This window comes from Mercenaria mercenaria, chromosome 12 (genome assembly GCF_021730395.1).
Source record: "Mercenaria mercenaria strain notata chromosome 12, MADL_Memer_1, whole genome shotgun sequence".
In the NCBI taxonomy this organism is placed as follows: domain Eukaryota; kingdom Metazoa; phylum Mollusca; class Bivalvia; order Venerida; family Veneridae; genus Mercenaria; species Mercenaria mercenaria.
This window is the reverse complement of record NC_069372.1, coordinates 71,857,928-71,882,753: the sequence shown is the minus strand read 5'-3', so window position 1 is coordinate 71,882,753 and position 24,826 is coordinate 71,857,928. Positions and strand designations below refer to the sequence as shown.

The 24,826-nt window shown below is 36.8% G+C and overlaps 1 long non-coding RNA gene across 2 annotated transcripts in view; it reads left to right on the top strand.

Annotated features, from left to right (window-relative positions):
- Positions 1–24,826, top strand: part of LOC123534404 (uncharacterized) — a 113,294-nt gene that overhangs the window by 22,756 nt on the left and 65,712 nt on the right. For both annotated transcript variants that reach the window (XR_008366552.1, XR_008366553.1), the window contains exon 4: positions 17,375–17,495. This is a non-coding gene — a long non-coding RNA (uncharacterized LOC123534404). The remainder of the gene's footprint in view (positions 1–17,374; positions 17,496–24,826) is intronic.

Here is a 24,826-nt window from a genome sequence, read left to right as displayed (position 1 = left end):
TTGTAAGATATCAGCACAGTTTTGTAGTATTAATGTCTGTTACTATGTATAACATGCTGCAAAGATCAAAGGAAAATTGCCGCACTATGTGATAAATAAGAATACTGGTTGAAGGTGCCGATGGAATATCTGGCTTGATGTTAACTGTTTAGGTGGTAACGAGTCTCGGCCGTGTTACTGCGAAACGCACTTTATTATTATGGCAGTGTATGAATTTATGCAATCATTCATAATCTACAGCACATGAGTAATATTACACCCTGGGTTGTAAGACGAATTTTTCCATAACTGACAAAACTGGCAGGCAAAAAAAAAATAACTTCAGCAATGCATACGTACCGAATTAATTTCATAAAACGGATATTTTCAATTTTCAAGGTATTGAAGCACGTATTTCTTAGAATAATATAACGCTAAGAGCTAACTTGTAGTTTTATAGAGTCAGCAACTTTTAATTTTTTCATATCAATATTTTTCATAAATCTTTCCTTGATTCTGCTTATTGTTTCTATATATAAATGTACATGATGTTGAGAACCATTCAACTGAGTTCTTGCTGCTTAATTTTTACGAAATGTAATGTTTTGGTAGTATGAGAAACACATGTATTCGGTAATCGTTTAGTTAATTTTTAAATTGTCAAAAAACAACAAAAAAATGAAATTGTTGCATGTTACTGCTATTCTTTTTTATTATGTCTCCCACCACACAGTGGTGTGGGAGACATATTGATTTACTCCAGTCTGTGTGTCTGTCTGTGTGTCTGTCACAAAGCTTGTCCGCACTCTAAGTCGAACATTCCTCATCCGATTTTCACCAAACTTGAACAAAATGTGTTTGACCATGAGACCTCGGCCAAGTTCGATAACTAGCCAAATCGGTCCAGGCGTCTTGTAGTTATGGCCCTTGAATTACCAAAAATCGGCCTTTTTACTCTTGTCCGCACTCTAATTCAAACATTTCTCATCCAGTCCTCACCAAACTTGAACAAAATGTGTTTGGCCATGAGACCTCAGCCAAGTTGGATAAATAAGCCAAATCGGTCCAGGCATTTTGGAGTTACAGCCCTTGAATTATTGAAAAATCTGCCTTTTTACTCTTGTCCGCACTCTAAGTCGAACATTTCTCATTCGATCTTCACCAAACTTGAACAAAATGTGTTTGACCATGAGACCTCGGCCAAGTTCGATAACTAGCCAAATTGGTCCAGGCATTTTGGAGTTACGGCCCTTGAATTACTGAAAAATCTGCCTTTTTACACTTGTACGCTCTCTAAGTCGAACATTTCTCATCCGAACTTCACCAAACTTGAACAAAATGTGTTTGGCCATAAGACCTTAGCCAAGTTTGATAACTAGCCAAATCCGCCCAGGCTTTTTTGATTTATGGCCCTTGAATTACTGATTGGATCCACTCGTCCAGACCATCTAATTCGATCCACTCATCTAAGCCATCCAGAGACACTAGACATTTTTCATAGGGGCAGTTGTGGGAGACATGCACTTTTCTCAAAAGCATCTCTAGATTATTTTGAAATACGCGTTCCAAAACACTCTGCACACTTATTCAGACACGGAAACGCAGGTATGGTATAGTATAACTTTAGGTAACAGTACTCTTTAATTATCTAAGCATGGCAAACAGATACCTTAATAATAAATGATAGTTGCCTTTTCCTTCACATAATCTTTGATGTCTATGTTTACAGTTAAGTTGGGAAATACACTGCATAAACATCTCGTTCCTCTATATATCTTAAAGCTATGATTTTATCTTAATAGGTAACCGAAACACGTTATTTGTTACTCTGCATCACACCATAAAAAGGATTTTACTTACAATGCTGAAAATACAAAGCCGGAGTACCGGCTTAAAGTTTTGTTTGTTGTAAAACTTTAGTTATTTAACCCTTAGCCTGCTAAATTTCTAAAATGGACTGGTCCTTCATTCAATTTAGGCAGTACCATTTATTATTCAAAGACATGTTTGCTGAAAATTTACTGACGGATGTGCAGGCTGATCTTGGTCTGCACTGGTTGCAAAGGCAGAAATATTCGCTGCCAGTGGGCTAAGGTTAAAGTTTAAATTTACATAGCCAGTACTCCTAGCTTAAGCAAAAACACAGTTTACCGCAAGTACAGAACTTCGCAACATGAATTTAAAGTGTATGTGTGTTTGGGATGTGGGGGAGGGGAGGGATGCAGCGGAGGATGACATCATTATTATACATCATCTTATCATCTTAATGCATTTAAGATGAATGTTCTTTATATACGTTCATCGAAACAAGAATATAAGTTATTATGTCTCCCCCAGGAGACATATTGTTTTTGCCCTGTCCGTCCGTCCTTTCGTCCGTCCGTATGTCACACTTCATTTCAGAGCAATAACTGGAGAACCATTTGACCTAGAACCTTCAAACTTCATAGGGTTGTAGGGCTGCTGGAGTAGATGACCCCTATTGTTTTTGGGGTCACTCCGTCAAAGGTCAAGGTCACAGGGGCCTGAACATTGAAAACCATTTCCGATCAATAACTAGAGAACCACTTGACCCAGAATGTTGAAACTTCATACGATGATTGGTCATGAAGAGTAGACGACCCCTATTGATTTTGGGGTCACTCCGTCAAAGGTCAAGGTCACAGGGGCCTGAACATTGAAAACCATTTCCGATCAATAACCACTTGACCCAGAATGTTGAAACTTCATAGGATGATTGGTCATGAAGAGTAGATGACCCCTATTGATTTTTGGGGTCACTCCATCAAAGGTCAAGGTCACAGGGGCCTGAACATTGAAAACCATTTCCGGTCAGTAACTTGAGAACCACTTGACCCAGAATGTTGAAACTTCATAGAATGATTGGTCATGAAGAGTAGACGACCCCTATTGATTTTGGGGTCACTCCATCAAAGGTCAAGGTCACAGGGGCCTAAACATTGAAAACCATTTCCGGTCAGTAACTTTAGAACCACTTGACCCAGAATGTTGAAACTTAATAGAATGATTGATCATGCAGAGTAGATGACCCCTATCGATTTTGGGGTCTTTCTGTGAAAGGTCAAGGTCACAGGGGCCTGAACATTGAAAACCATTTCCGGTCAGTAACTTGAGAACCACTTGACCCAGAATGATGAAACTTCATAGGATGATTGGTCATGCAGAGTAGATGACCCCTTACGATTTTAGGGTCACTCTGTTAAAGGTCAAGGCCATAGGGGCCTGAACATGGAAAACCATTTCCAATCAATAACTTGAGAACCTCTCTACCCAGAATGTTGAAACTTCATAGGATGATTGTTCATGCAGAGTAAATGACCCTTATTGTTTTTGGGGTCACTCCATTAAAGGTCAAGGTCACAGGGGCCTGAACATTGATAACCAGTTCCGATCAATAACTTGAGAACCACTTGACCCAGAATGTTGAAACTTCATAGGATGATTGAACATGCAGAGTAGATGACCCCTATTGATTTTGGGGTCAGTCTATTAAAGGTCAAGGTCACAGTGGCCTGTTCATGTAAAATCATTTTTTGGAAATTACTTGTGAACCACTTGACCTAGAATGTTGAAACTTAATAGGATGATTGGACATGCAGAGTAGATGACCCCCATATATTTTGAGGTCACTTGATCAAAGGTCAAGGTCACAGGAGCCTGAACAGTGACTTGAGAACGACTAGGTCAAGAGTGTTGAAATTTAGCGGGATGACTGGACATGCCAAGTAGATGATCCCTATTGCAGCGAACCATCAGTGTCTCTTTGACTTTCGCTCCTGACCCCTATTGACTACTTGCCTATAGGACTTTGCATTGGGGGAGACATGCGCTTTTTTACAAAAGCATTTTCTAGTTTACTATTGTTATCTCATTATCCACTTTAATATTGGAATGTTATATGAATATACATCTAAAGGAACACAAACAAATCTGAGATAAATCAGCTGCACATCTAATAGTATGTGATATTTTGGGGGGAATAGAGTGTGTATTCCAAATGGTGGTAAAATTCCATTTTCAGTGAAAACAAACCGGTTTTGTCAACTGTTCAGACTGAAATTTATAAAATACATCATTTTTATTATGCAAGAGTTTTTATTTCTATGTGAAAACGCAACATTGTATTATTTGGATTTTCCCCAAGATGCAATACTGAGCTACGAGAAAGATCATTTTTCATATTTTGGAACATCACACAATCACTATTAGGTCTTTTTTTCAAAGGTTATCATGGTTTGACATCTGAGTTCGCATAATCAGTACCTTCGCTGAAAATTCTGAGAAAACTTTAGAAGAAAATCCGTGCTGCCTCCAGTGCTCCAATCCCTCGGACACAAATCGAACAAATTCGATCGTCCGCAGGATGTGGCGACATTATTCGGTTAGTCTGGGATGAAATGATGACGGTTGTGATAACGTTGATAAAACTTGCTCTATTTGTTTTCATGTATTTTAAACTTTTGTCAGCTGATTTTACTCCAAATCTAAACAACAATACCATCTTATGAATCGCATGTTTAGTAAAGATATCACGGAAAAACAGTTCCTCATCCGGGAAACAAACCTGTGTCCTGTAATTTGAAGTGTTGTACTTAACCAAGAGAGCTAATGTGGACGATCTCATCACTTCTGCAGAAATATTGATCGAAATGCAAGTAAACTTGGACATTTCACACATAAAAGTCTGCTTGTTAATTAGTAACACTATCAAAACTTATTGAAATTATTTTTTAATAAAGAGGAAAGACTTCAAAGCACTGAAGTTTGTTAGCAGTTTCCCTTAAGTACTTCTTTTAAATAAGTAACCAAACAACTGCTTCTGCATCTGACATTCTCCGGTGGTATTCTTTAAAAGAAAACGTTGAAAATCATGTCAATAAACTGAATGAAAAACTAGTTTCTTTAATGTTCTTAAAGGTAATTTTTTCTTACGTAAATTCAAGCATTTGTAATAGATATAACGAGTCTGCTAACCTTTGTCCGAAAGAAATTTAATCAATACTCCCTACGCGTAAATTAATTTGTTTTGAAATAATATATTGTATAGCTAAATTATGTTTCTGACACCTAAGACGTTGATATATGTTTTATATAGTAGATGTATACTGATACTTACACAGAAATACATGTCTGCTGTATTGACTCCGCATACAGATTTTGCACAGCATTAATATACCATCAACATCATGAATAACTTCTTGTCGAGCCTGCTTGTGGATGCGAAGACATATTGTCCAAATGGCAGTTTGGTGTATGTGCGTGCGTGTGTGTGCGTGCATCTGTGCGTCCGTCCAGATTTGTTTGTCCAGACTATAACTTTGACATGCATGGAGCAATCTTGTTTATATTTAGCATGAATGTTAACCTCAGTGATGGAGTGTCCTGCGCAAACCCCAGGTTCCTATCTTAAAGGTCAAGGTCACAATTACAGGTCAAAGGTCAAATTCAAAAATGAGTTTTCCAGAGCATTTCTTCTTCATGCATGGAGGGATTTTGATGTAACTTGGCACAATTGTTCACCATCATGAGACGGAGTGTCATGCGCAAGAACCAGGGCCCTAGGTCTAAGGTCAAGGTCACACTCAGAGGTCAAAGGATACAAGAATGACAACTTTGTCCGGAGCATTTCTTCTTCATGCATGGAGGGATTTTGATGTCGCTTGGCACAAATGTTCACCACCATGAGGCGGAGTGTCATGCGCAAGAACCAGGTCCCTAGGTCTAAGGTCAAGGTCACAGAGGTCAAAAGTCGGATATAAGAATGACTTTGTCTGGAGCATTTCTTTTTGATGCATAGAGGGATTTTGATGTAACTTGGCACAGTTGTTCATCATCATGAGACGGAATGTCATAAGCAAGGTATTAGAATTAGTCTTACATCTTACACTGACATTATTTATGCACAATTAAATTCTGATTATGTACAACACTTGCAATACATTCATAATTATATGATTAAACACATAAGATATATATTAAATACTGTAAATGAAATTGTATTATATGCATTATAGTTGTTTGTCTATATACATGACTAAACAATATCTACCATTAATATTTACATTTAACACTTCCTTGATTTGTTTACTATTTTATTATTATTTTTTTGTACTTTTTATTAAATCTAAAAAAAAAATCAACAGCTACTATTTACAAACCGCAAAATTAATACAAATTTTATTCATATGCAGGTAGTTCAGTTTGACACCTGACCAAAATTTAATGTTTCTTTGAAAAGCTATGAGATTGCTGAACAAAAACTATAATAAATAAATAAATAAATAGATAAATATTGAGCCTGCTGACATTCATGATTTGAGTCCCCATTTTGTCGGCTTGTTGGGTATTTACTGTTTCAGCAAAACCGGCCTTTGAAACCAATCATTGCTTCATCAACAGACAGATTACGACTTGGATGGGTAATATCACTCTTGATTTCTGTTACACATGTGTATAAGTGGCCGGACTTTGAATAACCTGTCGCGATATTGTCAGTCCGATCAGGCTGATCACGGTTATTTGAGATGAATTTTAAACTTAGGCCAACGTTGAAAAGGCATGATTTTGGTAAAACCCTCTACTCGAAGTCGGACATCGGAGCTCCAGAAATCTTCCACACTAGGTTATGTATTCCGATGATTATCATTATCGAGGAAGAAAGTCTGCATTTCATTTGCCGTTTTTTCTCCCTGAGCCTCCCAAACATCATCACCCCTTCCATCCAATTGTTGTTGTTTATGTTGAATTTCTTCCCTGGTATATTAAAAAATTTGGTTTCTTCAGCAATCATTAAAAAAAAATTTGGATCGAACATAGTGTCCAAAAATTTATAAAATCTATTTGAAATTTCAGTCAAATTTGGTTCGCCATCACGAATAAAGTCCCTAACATACCTCGATGAAATATTCGAGTCAAATTTCTATAATTCATCAACGGTCGTAGGTCTTCCAAAGGGGTGTCACTTTCCGAGTCATTTTCTACTTGTCATGCGTATAATTCCTCTATTTCTGACCAATCGGAGTCACTTGATAAATCATCCGACGAAATATCACTAATATCCACATCTGAATCTGGATCCCGACGTGGAATTTCATAAATATCCTCTGGAGAAAATCTTTAGAATTCACTGTCGCTATCCGCCATTTTGGTACATGTACAATTTTATTTTCTGAAAATGAGTTGGGGATTTCCAAAATTTGCTGTATAAATAGTAACGTTTTGAAAACGAGACTCGGCCATGATTGTAAAATGAAATTTTCCCAACCGAATTAAACTTCTAAACAAATAAGTTTTCATCGTTTTCAATCGGAAAAAGACGAATATTAAACAGTGCATTATCCGGGCGGTTTTAGGCGAATCGTTTGTAGACAGCAAGGACGGATTGAGGCGTTTCGTTGGATAAGCGATAAGGGCGGATTGGGGCGATATGATTGGATTCTTAAATGGCCTTACAACACAGCGAAGTGATGTAGTTCCATTGGATTGTCTCTAATTTCAAAGAGTTCATTGATTGAATGAAGTTCATTTATGTCAATCCTATTTGCTATGACCAATATACGATGTAATCTGTCATATTTATGACTTGTAATTGTGCAATACTCGAATAAAGCCACGTATTTTCTTCTGCGGTAACTCATTAAGCATAAACACGCATAACGATTCTGCGGGATTTGGTAATACATTTGCGCATGTGATTATTGTGACGAATTTTATGCTCTTTTGTCACAAAATAGCAAATATGATGTTCACAAATTCAAATAAAAACTGCATATTAACTTATTAGCCAAATTATCCATTTGTTACTCTGTCCGTTTTAAAAAATAATCTTTAAAATCATTGCGCAAATAACAAATTTATTGCCCTGTGCATTTTATGAATTGCGCAGGCTTACAAAGCTTGCGTAACATCCAGCGAAAGACAAAATATAGTTTCAGAACATACTGCTAGTATTTTATTGAGTGGGTATCTCTGAAAGCATTGGAATGTCAATTATGAAGGAGTTTACCACATCGATGAAATTAAATTATGACAGCTTCATTTTAAATGACCTGAATAAGATATGTGCAGTACGTTAATTCTTCCGCAAGACTTCGCGGATGAATCCTAACTACATTCTGGACACTTTACGCGTGACCTGTTTATAACAACGCTTCTACGACTTTGCGTGGGTTGAATTTTGCAGTCAGTAAACGGATAAATTATCGGAAGAAGAAGCTCTTACTGGTTTGTTTAGTTACTACTGATATTAGAAATGATTTTAATTCTTATTTTTCGAGAAATAAACAAATCTGCGAAACATTAACTTGTATTTTCTTGTAGTTTTTGAAATCGAAAGTAGATCGTCTATGTTGGCGAAACGAAACAACTTTTTTATGAAAATATTTAAATAAGAGGTAATTTAACCGTAAACTTCAATGTCAGATACTGCCAATTGCTGCTTAATGTCTTCGTATCATCACAATTTGTAAAATATATTGTTGAAACTGGAGAAAAGTGAAATTGTATCCGGATATAATATTTTGGGTAAATATCGAGCTGTGTTATGAAATTTTAACATTCAAGTAACATACATGATAGGTATTATTGTAACAGAAATGATTCTAGAATTTATTTTTATTACACCTACATATAATCTATGTCAGACTCATATTCTAGTCCTGAGGCATGATCTGAAAGTAAAAAGATGAAGTGACAGTCATACTTTGGATATTGTAATACTAGAAAGAATCTAGGTAATATTTAGAAATTGAAACAGAAGATTTTCAGTTAAGGATGTATCAAGGGTCTACATATTCAAAAATTTCTTGTGGTAATACCCCAAACCCTACTTGCAGGAGGGGGTATCCTCCCAGACCCTTCCCCCATATTGCCACTTTACAGTTTGATACATTTGCCCTTTTACCACCTGCCGAAATGCCCATTTCAAAATCTGACTGCAATTTAAAGCGGAAAGAAACACCCCTCCCCACACCCACCCTGCTACCGACCATGTAAAAATGGCTCAAACATTTTTCTGCCCAGTCTGGGCCTGTCTGTCTACATGAATCAAAATGGATAATTGAAAGTGGATGGACTTCGGGATAACAGACATGATTTTAAGGGGTTAACAGGTCTGAAATAGAATAAATGATAGTTTTAACTAAAAAAGAACTGCATTTATTAATATCGGTTACACTATATATTGACACTCAGCAACATTTACATACATGTATCTCTAAACGCAAAAGTAAGTATACTTTAAATTGACATCACTTATAATATGATTGAACAATACCTAACATATGACAAGGCTATCGCCAGGCCCATTATAATATCTGTAAAATATCAGTTCTTTTGTCCGTCCGTTACAAATTGTATGTGGCAATCCGCGCTGTAAAATTTTAATATTATAAATTGTCATATTCAAATTTTATCATGTGCGAATATATACCAGCCGATAATTGCCTCTTTTGGCAATGCCGGAGGCAAATGTTTACTGGAAAAATATATAAAGTCATGGGCAGTATCTTAGTGTCAGCTGTCAAATTGTAGTTTGTACTTTCAACATTTTTATTTCTGCGAGCCACTCTTCAATTTTAGAGAAATATATTGGGTTTAAATACTTGTATAATGTCAATCAGAGTTCTACTAGGCATCGACCGAATGTTCATTTCATTTATTGTAACAAAATCTCTCTTTAGTTGGGGAAAAAAACTAAAAACAAACTGAAACTGGTAGACTATACTGTCAGTACATCAATCATTAGCCGACTCAGGCCCTTCAGGCCTTTGATTAAGTTTTCCTTTTGTTGTTCCAGTCCTTTGGGTTACAACAGTCAAGTTCTTAAATTTTTGCTCCCATCCTATGATGTAAGCCTTCGGGCGTATATTGCCCCGCTTGGCGGCGCTCTTGTTTTTTCTTTTATTTAAAAATCAAAAGTAAAAAATTTATCTTTCAAGTTTTTTAATACGCTAAGAATTAGTATAAAAAATTTTCGGAATGGAGGACGGATCTGTCTGGATTTTATCCAACCTGGAATACATGTACCTGTCAATGGCGTCCAGTAAAATGAAAGTAGAAACAAATGTAATTCAAACTGCAAAAACATCTTGGAATTAAAGTCATTCGTAATTTTAATAGTCTGTATGGGTTATTTACGATATATTTTATTGAAAGTAACCACTATTGGTTGAAAAGTGACCGATATTGATACTTTTTATCCATTTTGTTCTTTCGTAACAGATGCACGTAATTTTGCGAGAGCTACGGTCAGAAAATTGGCCCGAAAAAAATTCTGCTGGCAATATTCTGTCATATAGGTCACAGGAACTTTTTCAGGCAGCAAAATGGATAGAAAAAGTGTGACCTATACACACCAAAATACAGTAATATTGGCCAGTAATATAATGCATTATCCTTTGATCCATTGAATTTGTTGCTAAGGAGCCATTGTATCTCACAAGAAATCTAAGAAATATAAGAAATCTAATGCTTAATAGTCATGAACTGAACTTTAGTTTTTCTCCTAAGAATGTTAGAAGTAATGTGGAATGCATCGTTATTATTTATGTCACACTCAATAGATTTTGAACCAAAATTTTAATGCTAAATATCCTGTGAACTGAATTTTTGTTATTCTTCTTAAGAATATCGAAGTAATGTTAAATGCATTATTCATTTTTCTTGCCTTATTTAATGTTGCAGATGGTGCGTGAACCCACTGAAATGAAGAAAGATTGCTTACTTATTGAAATGATATTCAGGGTTGGCACAGGCCTTGAAAAGTCCTTGAATTCGATGGAAGTCCTTGAAAACTCCTTGAAAATGACAAAAAACCCTAAAAAACCTGGAAAAGTACTTGAATTTTGAAAAAGAACTGCTTGAATTTGACCTTTCACTCCTTGAAAACATTCTTTCCGTAATTTTGCTTTGCAAAAAGAATATATAAGGCTTAAAATAAATCGGAGAAAATGAAAATAATTCTTGAAATTGCTGGATCGGGTCACTCATTGATTTCCCTGTATGCTATGATAGTGGTTTATGGCCACTATTTATCGATATTTACACAGAGTGCTATTTCTACTGTATCACCGTTTGTATGTTTTCGTTTAAAAATAAGACATGGTGAATAATAGGTATAACCCGCAATTTTTTGCTATTTGCGAGTGTTTCCAGAGAATTAAAATGAGTAAGAAAAATAAACATGTTTACTCAAGTAAGTGGGAGACAAAGGACGAATATAAACAGTGGCTGAAGCCCTATAGAGCAGACAGAATGAAGTGTATTTGTACATTGTGTGACAAAATTTTGACATATAAGTGGGAGTGTGCTAAAAAGTCACAAGAAAAGCGTTAAACATCAGCAAAATAGTGAATCACATCAATCTAACAATCGAGTTCCGTCATTTTCAAAGGTGTGACAGGTGATAGTTGTTTTATTTTTGCATTACATGATGAACACAATAAAAGTTCCCGGCTCTCAATTTTGATACAAAAACCCGATTATCAGTCAAAATTACCAGTTTGAAGGATACTGTGAAATCATTATTATTCGTGGGGGATTAATTTTTGTGGATTTCGTGGTTGAGCTCAACCACGAATTTAAGTCCCAACGAACTAATTGTGCCCACAATAATTTTTAAATGTACGCAAAGTCGCCAAAAAAAAAAGACACCATAGCCATTCGATCTGATCCGTAGTTGTATGCATGCGGCAGTACTAACCAGCAGCTTTTGTGTAGTTTAGGGAGATAGATATAGGTATGCGTGAAAAAAAAAACGACTTTAGGATTTTATATGGAAATGTAGCCGTGGTTTGTTTATGACATGCTTGTTAAAGTGAAAGTAGATGCTAAAAATAAAAGTTTGACGTAGCGCCACGTGCCAACCGCACTATAATACGGCTGTTATTTGATTTTTTCGGCCCCGCTATGCGATGGTTATACACTAGCCTTTATTTTCACTGACGTAGTAAAATACAACGACTTTGGAACTATTAAATATTATAAATTAATTGCTAGATTTGCGTCCAATGCATTAATACCTAATTCACATTACACGTTTCTCGGCAGGAAATAACACACGCACAAGTTCAACAGCTTGTAATTTTAGATGCCGACGCGCATTCATTTTGCAAAAAAAATAATAATCAGACAAGTTTTTAATAATAGTTGTTGTAAGGATATCTATGGTTATATTAGTACTACGGAATAAAACCATTATTCAAATCTATAATAGTTTGTTTTAATTTGCAGTGCAAATAACTAGTTCTTGTTTTAAACACGATCAAATGATCAACTTTATATTTGTTTCGATTATGGATGCTAATTGTGCAATGTGCTACGGTTTTGACACATTTTAATTGGCGCCGACTTTTCGTATTGAATATTTCACAGTTTTAAAAAGTTTTGCAAATTAGGGGTCATATAATTATAGATAACGTGGTCATTGATTGGCACATGATCACTCTCTAATCTCCCGCGGCGTAGATTGCAAATTCGGTAACCATGGAAGCGCTGTTTCAGGGATCGAATTTAACGGTCGCTAACTTGCGAAATTCGAGTAAGAATCAAAAAATGCGAGTAGGAAATAATGGCACTCGAAAATTTTTGCGACCGCGTCCGAAAATCAACGCATTCGCTCAAACTGTCCTTTGTGCTTTTTAAAACTACTTTAGGGTAATTTTACCGATAACCACGTGACCGATTGTAGACGCTTGTCGTTTTATACAAATGTAATTATCGGATATTTAAGTAAGCGTCTATACGATATTTGTTTACGATTTGCTCCCGTGGTTCGCAACATGGATGGAAAATGAATAAAATAACTAGTTTCTTCGGGAGAAAAAGGCCCGCGGAGGCTGACAATGACAGTGAAAGCAAGGGGAAGCAAGGGGAGTGACCCCAAAGAACCTAAAGCAACATCGGCCGTTTCGACGACGAGTACTTTGGTTCATACCGCTCAAACCACAAAGTCCCGGTCTGACCCCACGGCATCTGTCAAAACTGTAAAAAAAATGGGAATCCGAGCTAAATATAAAACTTTTGTATGAAATAAAAGAAAATGATGACAATATAAGTAAAAACGTTACACTGGTACCTTGTGGCTTTATTGTTAGAAATTTTCATGTAATAGTCAGACAGTGGATAAGTTTGTATGAATAAATAAAAACATTAAGGTTTTTATAGTTTACTTTTAAGTCAGTCAGTAAACACAACAGCAGAGCTGTACATAAAACAACAAAAAATATCACTTTAGGTTATAAAATTTAGTGAGCAAACAACCTCTAAATAATTGCTAGTGGAACTAACCATTTTGCTAGTGGAAAAAAATGGCACTAGCAAAAACTTGCTAGTGGAAAAAAAAGTTAGATTCGATCCCTGTGTTTGACACGTGTAGGGTTCACATGTAAGGACAGAAGTACTAGTAGATCTATTCCTGTGGAAATTATGATATATATTTTATTTCAAAAATTGAAAACCCACGAATTTACGTTCTCACGAAACAGCCATTTTAGCCAAAACCACGAAATTTCGTGCCGACGAAATTAAATGATTTCACAGTATACTGCAAAAATTTGGGCAAAGTATAAACTCTGTTTGTGCAGAAAGTTTTATTCCATCATCCATGTTGTTACAATACCACTAATTAACAAAACCAGTGTATAGGCAAGATTATCAAGATAAGAGAGATTAACAAAAATCGATACTCTTGTTAAAATGGTATAAAGGGAAACAATCAAATTTAACCAATCTGGCTTAATAATCAAGGGACAATACTCTTCAAAACACGGTCTCATTTTTGGACATGATTAGGTCATGGTTTTGAAAAAAAATAGCTTGAAAAATTGTAAAAAGTCCTTTGAAAGTACTTGAATTTTGATCCTGATATTCTGTATGAACCATGAATATTGGATGCATTACCACATTTAGAAAAATAAAAATTTGTAGCTAGTAACAAGAGGAGACGTAGAACAAGGCCAATGGGTCTTTAACGCCTTACTAACATAAGTTGATGTTCTAGTTCTGATACATGAATTATATCTATTTATAGTGTGCAACCTATGTTTTTGACAATTCCGAGCAAGTTATTGTTAGCTCACCTGAGCACGAAGTGCTCAAGGTGAGCTTTTGTGGTCACCGTGTCCGTCATCGTCCGTCCGTCGTCAACAATCTGACTGTTTACACTCTAGAGGTCACAATTTTGGCCCAATCCTAATGAAACTTAGTCAGAATGTTACCCTCAATAAAATCTTGGACGAGTTTGATATTGGGTCATCTGGGGTCAAAAACTAGGTCACCAGGTCAAATCAAAGGAGAAGCTTGTTAACACTAGAGGCCACATTTATGACTATATCTTCATGAAACATGGTCAGAATGTTAACCTTGATAATCTTTAGGTCAAGTTCGAATCTGGGTCATGTGGGGTCAAAAACTAGGTCATCAGGTCAAATCAAAGGAAAAGCTAGTTAACACTCTAGAGGCCACATATATGACCATATCTTAATGAAACTTGGTCAGAATGTTAATCTTGATGATCTTTAGGTCAGTAAGTCAGGGCCTCCAGTGCCTTCTTGTTAAAAAAGTGTGGTTTCTTTTTCCTGAAGATCAATATAACTGTAGCAATAATTTTCGAAGAACAGCTGTACATGCTGATGAGCATTGACACGACTGACTCTCTGCATTTCTGATTTGTCAAATGTAGATTTCACACTGTCAGATAGAGTCCATGAAGAGAATTCTTCAAAAAAGAAACCTCGGTTAGTCACTCCCTATCAGTTTCTTTTTCACAAAGAATTCACTTCATAAACTCTATCTATAACTTACAGATATAAATATTTTTTTTGTGGGAATCGGCATGCATCCGGAAGAAGGTGTTTCTGCATACTTTTTTTCCCAACTTGTTGGGAGTTAAAGAAAGGAGCTAAAGATGTAAAACCTGCATATTTAAATACAATTATTTGGTTGGAATATATAATACAGGCGACATCATACCGGTAGTTGCGACCACCTCTATTAAGCAATTTTTTAGCTTGACTATTCAAAGAATAGTAGAGCTATAAAATCTAATTGGACTGGCCCATGCGTCCGCGTCTGCGTCCCGATTTGGTTAAGTTTTTGTATGTAAGCTGGTATCTCAGTACACACTTATTCACTGTGATAAACTGACTACCATTGAACAGGTTCCATAACTCTGTTTTGCTTTTTTACAAAATTATGCCCCTTTTTCGACTTAGAAATTTTTGGTTAAGGTTTTGTATGTAAGCTGGTATCTCAGTACTCACTGATGAGAATGGATTGAAACTTCACACACTTGTTCACTGTCATGATCTGACATGCACTAAGCAGGTCCCATAACTCTACTTTGGTTTTTTTTTTTCAAAATTATGCCTCTTTTTCCACTTAGCATTTTTGTTTAAGTTTTTGTATGTAAGCTGGTATCTCAATATCAACTAATGGAAATGGATTGAAACTTCACATACTTGTTCACTGTCATGATCTGACATGTAATGCACAGGTCCCATAACTGTACTTTGTATTTTTACAAAATTATGCCCCTTTTTCGACTTAGAAATTTTTGGTTAAGGTTTTGTATGTAAACTGGTATCTCAGTACTCACTAATTGGAATGGATTGAAACTTCACACACTTATCCACTGTCATAAGCTAATATGCACTGTGTAGGTTCTATAACCCTGTTACTGCATTTTTACAAGATTATGCCCCTTTTTTAGACTTTCGTCTTCATTCAACTGACAAGGCTGTTGAATAGTCGGGCGTTGCTGTCCACCGACTTTTTTATTTTTTCCTGAACGTTTTAAAGTACATAAAGTCATTCCATTAAACGGCTTTTTAAACGACTAGCGAATTCTCTGTGTGTTTGTGTGTGTGTTTTATATTGAAATGAGCACACAAAATCCGTAACAATGTAGAGACAAATATTTCTTAATTTCCTTGTTTTCAAAAAACAAATCTCCGTGGCCTGTTTATAGAATCAGTATATCATATGGCTTCTTAATTAATAACCACTTTGATGTTCATAAAATATCATTTTGTACAGCTTGTAAGAAATATGTCAATTTGTAGCATTGACCATCAAATAGTAAGATAATCTTATTAATTACATTAATAAATGTGTTGCATATTGAAAAAAGTTGCAATGGTAACACCTGCTGATTTGTTACTCTTCTTTTCAATAAAAACATGTATTATCAATTACAGCTTAACAGGCACCCTCTAGTTGCGATTAACACTGATGTGACAATCTATCTGCTTCCTTTTGTTGTTCGCAGCGGGCGATTACTGTGAAACCTGCTGACATAAGTTTAACTTTTTCAAACCGTGGGACATTCCTTTAGCAGGTACACACAAACATTGCAGAATTTCCACACATAACTATGTTGTAGCTAACAGTATCAATCGAGTCTCCAGAAGAGTACAATATATAAAAATAAAATACAATGATTTTAATTCTCATTTAAATAATATACTTATACTTACTCGCAAATAAAGATATGAATGAACTTTTGAATCGTAATGTAAAAGCAAACATATCATATGCCAACACACAAAATTATTCAACAGAAAATATATTTCAACTTTAATTTATTTATAAACATATCCCGCTTTGAAAGGACACAACTGTATCGTGATTTTTTTTTAGTATATGTATTATTATACCAATAGTCTGTGTACACTTTGTGCGGTCCCAAAATAAACAAATTTATCAAATCCTACAACTTTGTATCTATGAAGACCTTATTAGCTCTGACATTTCACAGCAGCTGCTGTATTTCACCAGTTTACTTCATAGAGTTAATGTAATCTTTTGTGTAATTTTTATCCCCCCCTACCACCCCACCCCTCCTCAAAGAAGGAGGGGTATATTGTTTTGCAGATGTCGGTCGGTCGGAATGTAGACCAATTAGTTTCCGGATGATAACTCAAGAACGCTTGGGCCTAGGATCATGACAGTTGATAGGGAGGTTGATCATGACCAGCAGATGACCCCCAATTGATTTTGAGTTCCAAAGGTCAAAGGTCAGATTGACCCGGAACATTTAAACTTTTTCTGGGAAATAAAAGCAAGGTCAAGCAAGTTCAGCTTTGTCACTCCAGTTAAACCTGATGTAGGTGTAGGATAATGCTGCCTCCATTGTTGTACTTTGATTTTGAAAAGGAACTGGTATACAGTAATGCTTTATGAAATATAACTATGTAGCACTTTCAGCTGTCAATTAACTTTGCATATAAAAATCACAACAGAATACTCAAACTGACATTTGTGTTTGACATTTCTCCAGTGTATAGCAAAACATAACATTTCATTTAGTTTTGCATAAACTTGTATAAATATGACTATAATTGTTTTATACTCCAAATTATTATATCTTTTTCAGATGTAATAGCAGTAGCAGTACAGGCAAAGATTCCAAATGTAATCCTGTGTGCAAGGTTCTAGGTGGCCCGGTTCCATATGGCAGACTGTTCAGTGCAATGTTCTGTATGGTATCAGATATGGTATGCTATCAGTGATTTTTAGCTCACCAGAGCACGAAGTGCTCAAGGTGAACTATTGTGACCGGTCATTGTCTGGCATCGGTCGGTGTCCGCCGTCCATCAACATTTGCCTTGTGAACACTCTAGAGGCCACATTATTGACCCAATCTTTATGACGCTTGGTCAGAATGTTAGTCTTGATGATCTCTAGGTCAAGTTCGAAACAGGGTCATGTTGGGTCAAAAACCAGGTCAGTAGGCCAGATCAAAGGAAAAGCTTGTGAACATTCTAGAGGCCACAGGTTTGGCCCAATATTTATGAAACTTGGTCAGAATGTTTTTCTTGATGATTTCTAGGTCAAGTTCGAATCTGGGTTATGTGGGGTCTTAAACTAGGTCACACGGTCAAATCAAAGGAAACGCTTGTGAACTCTTTAGAGGCCACAGTTGTGACTCAATCTTTATGAAACTTGATCTGAATGTTTTTATGCCCCCGAAGGGAGGCATATTAGTTTTCAACTGTCCGTCCGTTCGTTCGTTCGTTCGTCACAACGTTAACTTTTTGCATGAAGGCACTTTACTCGCGAACCACTGCACCCAGGACCTTCAAACTTCACGTGCTGATAGTACTTATTGAGTACACCACCCCTATTGACTTTGGGGTCACCAGGTCAAAGGTCAAGGTCACAGGGGCCAACGTTAACTTTTTGCATGAAGGCACTTTACTTGCGAACCACTTCACCCAGGACCTTCAAACTTTACCTGCTGATAGTGCTTTATGAGTATACCAACCCTACTGACTTTGGGGTCACCAGGTCAAAGGTAAAGGTCACAGGGGCCAACATTAACTTTTTGCATGAAGGCACTTTACTCGCGAACCACCTCGCCCAGGGCCTTCAAACTTCACATGCTGATTATACTTATTGAGTACACCACCCCTACTGACTTTGGGGTCACCAAGTCAAAGGTCAAGGTCACAGGGGCCAACGTTAACTTTTTGCATGAAGGCACTTTACTCGCGAACCAATGTACCCAGGACCTTCAAACTTCACATGCTGATAGTACTTATTGAGTACACCACCCCTACTGACTTTGGGGTCACCAGATCAAAGGTCAAGGTCTCAGGGGCCAATGTTAACTTATTGCATGGAGGCACTTTACTCACACCACTTCACCCAGGACCTTCAAACTTCACATGCTGATAGTACTTATTGAGTACACCACCTGTACTGACTTTTGGGTCAAAGGTCAAGGTTACCAGGTAAAAGTTCAAGGTGCTGCGGGGGCATTTTTCACCATTTGTGACAGCTCTTGTTCTGTATGATTTCTAAGTAAAGTTTGAAACTGGGTCATGTGGGGACCCGCCGGCTTAGCTCAGTAGGTAAGAGCGTTGGTTTACGGGATTGTGAGTTCGATCCTCGGGCAGGGCGTATGTTCTCCGTGACTATTTGATAAATGACATTGTGTCTGAAATCATTAGTCCTACACCTCTGATTCATGTGGGGAAGATGGCAATTACTTGCGGAGAACAGGTTTGTACTGGTACAGAATCCAGGAACACTGGTTAGGTTAACTGCCTGCCGTTACATGACTGAAATACTGTTGAAAAACGGCGTTAAACCCAAAACAAACAAACAGACAAACAAAAACTAGGTTACTAGGCTAGATCAAAGGAAAATCTTGTCAACAATTTTGAGACCACAATTTAAGTTTGAAACTCTTGAGAATTAGTCAGAATGTTTGTCTTGGTAATCTGTAGGTCAAGTTTGAATATGGGTCATGTGGGATCATAAACTAGGTCACAGGGTCAAATAAAAAAAAAGCTTGTGAACACTCTAGATGTCACAGTTGTGATCTTATCTTTATATTTTTTGGTCAGAATGTTTGTCTTGATGATCTCTATGTCGAGTTCGAATCTGGGTCATGTGGGGTAAAAAAACTTGGTCAGTAGGCCAGATCAAAGGAAAAGTTTTTGAACACTCCAGAGGCCACAGTTGTGACTCAATCTTTATGAAATTTAGTCACAATGTTTGTCTTGATAATTTCTAGGTCAGGTTCGAACCTTGGTTATGTTTGGTCAAAAACTAGGTCAGCAGGCCAGATGAAAGGAAAAGCTTGTGAACACTCTAGAGGTCACAGATGTGGCCCAATGTCTGTGAAACTTTGTCAGAATGTTTGGCTTGGTGATCTCTAGGTAACTTTTGAAACTGGGTCATGTGATGTCAGAAACTAGGTCAGTAGGCCATATCAAGTGAAAAGCTTGTGGACACAGACCACAGTTGTGACTCAGTCTTTATGAAACTTGGTCTGAATGTTTGTCTTAATCATCTCTAGTTAAAGTTTTAATCTGGGTCATTTGAGGTCAAAAAGTAGGTCACATGGTCAAGTCAAAGGAAAAGTTTGTGAACACTCTAAAGGCAACAGTTGTGACTCTATCTTTATGAAACTTGGTCAGAATGTTTGTCTTGATGATCTCTAAGTTAAATTCGAAACTGGCTCATGTAGGGTCAAACACTAGGTCACTAGGCCAGATCAACTCTGGTGAGTGATATAGGGCCATCATGGCCCTCTGGTTTTAGCTTTTGTGACCGCTTGTTGTGCGTCGATTTGGCAACAATTTCTAAAGAAGTCTTCAAAATCACTGGGCAGATTTACACCAAACTTCTTAGGAATGATCCTTGGGATGGCACTTTCAAAATTGCCCAAAGAATTGAAATCCATGCAGAAAATCCTTAAAATTCTTCTTGTCAGAAACTGTTAGCAGGACTCTTTACCAAAATTGCCTAGGCCGTTCTCTCACGCTAAACGTCATAGAAATGATCCTTGTGTGGCCCCCCTATCAAAATTGCCCAAAGAATTAAAATCCATTTAGAATTGTGGTTGCCATCTTTAAAAGTCTTCTTTTCAGAAACCATTAGCTGGATTTCTAAAATATTTTTAGACTAGCAAATTTAAATTTGTTTGAAAGCTTCATTTATAGACTTATTATTGGTACTCAAAGATAATAACTTGAAATTAAAATTAAAAATATTTCTTTGTAATCATCATCTGCATGTGCAGATACAATCCCCATAACACTAACTGTATTTTTGACAGAATTATGCCAATTTCATACTTACAGCTTTTTGGCAATCTTCGCTTTCTGGATATAAATTTATAATGACTTGAAACTTCCTTTTAAAGTAGATGTCTCTTATTGAGACATAAATTCATTTTACTGACGAATCGACGAATACTGTAGCGCGCTGTCTTACAGACAGCTCTTGTTTGTGCATGTTTTGTTTTAGTACTCCATCACCAACACTAAACAAAATCCTCCAACCCCCCGCCCCATCTACTGCTTTATTACATACACACAAAAATATAAAAGATAAAAAAAATTGTTCCTCCTCTAATCTAGAACTTTGGGGATATATATCCTGCTTTGCAGAGCTCTTGTTAACTTTATTGATTAAAATTCTTGTTTAGTTCCATTTTTCTTGAAAATAAAAACAGGTATAGCTTTGAAAGTTTGTAAACTAGTTGATCATCAGATGTAAGTCTTTGGTCAGAACTATAGCCTGTTTTGTTGTTTGATAGTTGGTATTTCTTTGTTTGAATGTTTGTTTCAGTTTCAGTTCATTTTCATAGTACAACTAAAACATAGTACACTGTGAAAAACAGGAATTGAGGAGTTCTTATCTCATGTTCTATAAGCATGGGCATAATGTTTATGGGCATAATATATCAGTTTGATTACCTGAGGCTCTAGAATAATGGCCATTTTTCACCAATTTGGTCACAATGTTTATAGGCATAATAGCTCTGACAAGTTGGATAACAAGCCAGATACTCAAAGTCACTCTTGATTTACAGCCCTTAAATAAATTAAAATTGCAGAAATTTAGTGCCCACATAAGAAGTTCCTATCCAATTTTTATCAAACGTAGTTGAAATGTTTCTGGGAATATTATTATACCCCCACAAAACGAAGTTTGCGGGGGGGGGGGGGGGGGGGGAGTGAGCTTGGCGGTTGGTCGGTCGGTCCGTTGGTTTTCATGGTTTCCGGATGATAACTCTTGAAAGGCTTGACCAATTTAAATAATTTTTGGTACACAGGTGTAACATCAGAAAATACAGGTCAAGTTCGAATTTGGGGTCAGTAGGCAAAGGTCAAGGTCACAGTGACCCTGAACAGTAGAACAGTTTCCAGATGATAACTCATGAAAGGACCCGACCGATTTAAATAATTTTTGGTACACAGGTTTTACATCATAAAATACAGGCAAGTTCGACTTTGAGGTCTGTAGGTCAAAGGTCTAGGTCACAGTGACTCGGAACAGTTAAATGGTTTCTGGATGATAACTTGAGAACGCTTGGGCCTAGGATCATAAATTTTGGTACACAGGTGTAATATCATGAAATACAGGTCAAATTCTACTTTGAGGTCAGTAGGTCAAAGGTCAAGGTCACAGTGACTTGGAACAGTTAAACGGTTTCCAGATGATAACTTGAGAACGCTTGGGTCTAGGATCATAAATTTTTGTACACAGGTGTAACATGATTGAATACAGGTCAAGTTCGACATTTAGGCTAGTAAGTCAAAAGTCAATGTCACAATAACATGAAACAGTTAATCGGTTTCCGGTAGGGAGGTTGGTTATGACCAGCAGATGACCCTAAGTAATTTTGAGGTCAGTAGGTCAAAGGTCAAGGTCACAGTGACCTGGAACATTTAAACTTTCGGACAATAACTTCAGAAGGCTTGCGACTAGGATCACAAAACTTAATAGGGAGGTTGATCATGACCAGCAGATGACCTGTATTAATTTTGAGTTCCAAAGGTCAAAGGTCAGAGTGACCCCTAACATTTAAACCTTTTTCGGACAATAACTTGAGAACGCTTGGGCCGAGGATGTTGGAACTGCGTAGGGAGGTTGATCATGACCAGCAGATGACCTCTATTGATTTTGAGGTAAGTAGGTCAAAGGTCAAGTAAGTTTAGCTTTGACATCAATTGGCTTAGTTCTGTGACAAGGCCATATTGTGGGGGTATAATTCGTCACTCCTGTGACAACTCTAGTTTTGGCAAAGTTTGATAACTGGCTTGATAGTTTTCGTCACTTTTGAGTTAGAGCCTTTGAATTAATTAAGTTGAAAAAATTCACAAGTTAGTCTGCACAGTAACTGGAGTCTTGTTTTACATTTTTTTTTAGCTCGCCTGTCACAAAGTGGTGAGCTTTTGTGATCGCGCAGCGTCCCTCTGTGCGGGCATCCGTCCATGCGTAAACTTTTGCTTGTGACCACTCTAGAGGTCACATTTTTCATGGGGTCTTTATGAAAATTGGTCAGAATGTTCAACTTGATGATATCTAGGTCAGGTTCGAAACTGGGTCATGTGCGGTAAAAAACTAGGTCAGTAGGTCTAAAAATAGAAAAACCTTATGACCTCTCTAGAGCCATATTTTTCAAAAGATCTTCATGAAAATTGGTCAGAATGTTCACCTTGATAATATCTAGGTCAAGTTCGAAACTGGGTCACGTGCCTTCAAAAACTAGGTCAGTAGGTCAGATAATAGAAAAACCTTGTGACCTCTCTAGAGGCCATATTTTTCATGGGTATGAAAGTTGGTCTGAATGTTTATCTTGATGATACCTAGGTCAGATTTGAAACTGGGTCACGTGCGGTCAAAAACTAGGTCATAGGTCTAAAAATCGAAAAACCTTGTGACCTCTCTAGAGGCCATACTTGTGAATGGATCTTCATAAAAATTGGTCCGAATGTTCATCTTGATGATATCTAGGTTAATTTCGAAAGTGGGTCATGTGCCTTCAATAACTAGGTTAGTAGGTCAAATAATAAAAAAACCTTGTGACTTCTCTAGAGGACATATTTTTCATGGGACCTGTATGAAAATTGGTCTGAATGTTCATCTTGATGATATCTAGGTCAAGTTCGAAACTGGGTCAACTGTGATCAAAAACTAGGTCAGTAGGTCTAAAAGTAGAAAAACCTTGTGACCTCTCTAGAGGCTATACTTTTAAATGGATCTTCATGAAAATTGGTCAGAATGTTCACCTTGATGATATCTAGGTCAAGTTCGAAAGTGGGTCACGTGCCTTTAATAACTAGGTCAGTAGGTCAAATAATAAAAAAAACCTTGTGACCTCTCTAGAGGCCATATTTTTCATGGGATCTGTATGAAAGTTGGTCTGAGTGTTCATCTTGATGATATCTAGGTCAAGTTTGAAACTGGATCAACTGAGGTCAAAAACTAGGTCAGTAGGTCTAAAAATAGGAAAACCTTGTGACCTCTCTAGAGGCCATACTTTTGAATGGATCTTTATGAAAATTGGTCAGAATGTTCACCTTGATGATATCTTGGTCAGATTCAAAACTTGGTCACGTGCCTTCAATAACTAGGTCAGTAGGTCAAATAATAATAATACCTTGTGACCTCTCTAGAGGCCATATTTTTCAATAGATCTTCATGAAAATTGGTCAGAATTTTTATCTTAATGATATCTAGGTCAGATTCAAAACTGGGTCACATGAGCTCAAAAACTAGGTCACTATGTCAAATAATAGAAAAAACGATGTCATACTCAGTTCAAAACTGGGTCATGTGGGGACAGGTGAGGGATTCAGGACCATCATTGTCCTCTTTTATCATCAGTGGTTGAGTAAGTCTGTCTAGAAAAATAACTCTTTCTTGCCTACTGCCTACAAGACAAACATTAGCACCTGTTTTAGGTGCTAATGTTACATTAAGTACTGGTCTTACACTATTTCAGATTATAGATAAGATTGCTTGTTTATTATATATTAAGCATGAAATTCGTATTCTGCTTTTGTAAGAGTTTTATTGTAGGAAAACATTAAGTACAAAATAGATAAGGAAACATAGGCATATCTGATTTATCAGAGAGCACATACTTAATAGAACATTATTTTTTATTAGTCCCCAACTAGTTGAAAACCAGTTTTGGGGACTACAGGAATGCGCTTTTTCATCTGTCATTCCATCCATCCATCCGCAATTTTGTGTCTGGTCCATAACTCTGTCATCCATGAAGGGATTTCAATATTACTTGGCTAAAATGTTCCCCATGGTGAGACAAAATGTCATGCGCAAAACCTGGACCCCTAGCTCAGAGGTCAAGACCATAATTGGAGGTCAAAGGTCAACAGGACTTTTTTCCTGTCTGGTCCACAACTCTGCCATCCATAAAATGATTTTAATATTATTTGACATATTATGGTTAAAGAAAGAAGACAACTCAAGTTTACTTAAATTAAACTTAATACAAGGGCCCCTAGGCCCATAGTGACCTTAACCTTGAAGAAAAACTTCAGTACTAGGAACTATCATG